Below are 2194 nucleotides of genomic sequence, written 5' to 3' on the forward strand. Positions count from 1 at the left end.
ATAAATAAATAAAATAAATAAATAAAATAAATAAATAAAATAAATAAATAAAATAAGTAAATATAATAAAAAAATAAATAATGTAATATATAACTAATGAATATACACAAGAAAAAACACTGGAAATACATACATGAAGCATATCATCCTTTTGAGGGTTTAGGGTTTAGGGTTTAGGGTTTAGGGTTTTCTAATGTTATTTATTTCTTTTAATGTATATTATATATATCTTTTTTTTTTGCATGCAATATGCATGCATGCAAATATATGCATATAAATAATAATATATCTAATAATTTATTTATTGATTTATTTATTCATTTAATTAATTAATTAATTTATTTATTTATTTAATTTATTTATTTATTTATTTATTTATAATTAGGGTTTCGTATAGTTCGTCCTTCGTTAACAAGATTAGAGATTCAATTTATTGCTGGTCTTGCCGTCATTTCTCTTTATCTTGGTGTTTTTGAAGTCTTATTAGGAGGGTTTCAGGTAAACCCTAAACCCTAAACCCTAAACCCTAAACACTAAACCCTAAACACTTAATTACATATGGTGTTTTTGAAGTCTTATTAGGAGGGTTTCAGGTAAACCCTAAACCCTAAACCCTAAACCCTAAACCCTAAACACTAAGTTATAAATTCAAAGTCTTATTAGGAGGGATTCAGGTAATAAACAACAAACCCTAAACCCTAAACACTTAATTATATATTATATATGGTAGATTTGAAGTCTTATTAGGAGGGTTTCAGGTAAACCCTAAACCCTAAACCCTAAACACTAAAAATTATATAGGGTGTCTTTGAAGTCTTATTAGGAGGGTTTCAGATATTAAACCCTAAACCCTAAACCCTAAACCCAAAACCCGAAACCCTAAACACTAAATTGTGAACACTAATGACTTAACCAAGGGGTGGTTAGATAAAGTAGCGTATTTTTATTTCTTTTTCTTTCTCCCTCTCCTCCTCCCCTTTTTTTTTCTCTCCTTTTACACCTAAATAATTATTATTATTTATTTTATTTTTTTCTTCTTCTTTTTTTTTCTTGCAGGAAACGCGTTATATATTCCATGCTGCAGGTTATGTGAGGGTTTTGATTGCTGTACATTCAAATATTGTATTATTACATGTCCGTCTTCCTAAACCCTAAACCCTAAACCCTAAACCCTTTTTTTTTTTTTAAAAAAAATATATATATATTTATATTATATTAATTTAATTAATTAATTATTTTTGTTTGTTTGTTTGTTTGTTTATGATTAAACAGAATCAAATAGCTGATTCAAGTTTATCTTCTGCTGTTGCTGAATATTATCCTAAACTTGCAGCATATCAGTAAGGGTTTAGGGTTTAGGGTTTAGGGTTTAGAGTATTTATAGTTATAAAATAGGTATTTCCAATCAATTTTTTTTGTTTTTCCTGCCAATAAAGAAAATAAAGTAAATAAATAAATAATAAAATAATATAAATAAATATAAATATATACATTTTTATTTTTTGTTCTTTTTTTATTGACAGGCGTTTCCGTTGGATATTTTTTGCATTTTTATTAAAACCTGTATTTTCTGTATTTTTTAAAGTAACAATTTTAAGTCCAATTTATGAACAATTACTTTCTTGGGATGAATGGATCTTTGTACTCTTTGATAGTCTTGCAGATTTTGCTGTTCTTGCTGCGGTAAGCTCCTCCTCCTCCTCCTCCTCCTCCTCCTCCTCCTGTTCATTGTTGTTGTGGTGGTGTTGCTGCTGTTGTTCGTGTTTCTTGGGATGAATGGATCTTTGTACTCTTTGATAGTCTTGCAGATTTTGCTGTTCTTGCTGCGGTAAGCTCCTGCTGCTGCTGCTGCTGCTGCTGCTGCTGCTGCTGCTGTTGCTCGTGTTTGTGGGGATGAATGGATCTTTGTATTCTTTGATAGTCTTGCAGATTTTGCTGTTCTTGCTGCAGTAAGTCTATAGTTGCTGCTGCTGCTGCTGCTCCTGCTGCTGCTGCTGCTGCTATTGTTGTTGGAGGTGGTGATACTGTTGGTGTTGGTGATATATATTTATATTTATTTATTTATATTTAATTAATTAATTAATTAATTAGTTAATTAATTAATCTTTTTTTTCTTTTTTTTTTGCAGCTTTGTTGGGATTTCTGCCCTCCAAAGAAATTCAAAGTATTGGAGGTAAGAAGAAAAAAAGGAAAA

The sequence above is a fragment of the Eimeria maxima genome, genomic scaffold (assembly GCF_000499605.1).
Source record: "Eimeria maxima Weybridge genomic scaffold, Emw_scaff1082, whole genome shotgun sequence".
In the NCBI taxonomy this organism is placed as follows: domain Eukaryota; phylum Apicomplexa; class Conoidasida; order Eucoccidiorida; family Eimeriidae; genus Eimeria; species Eimeria maxima.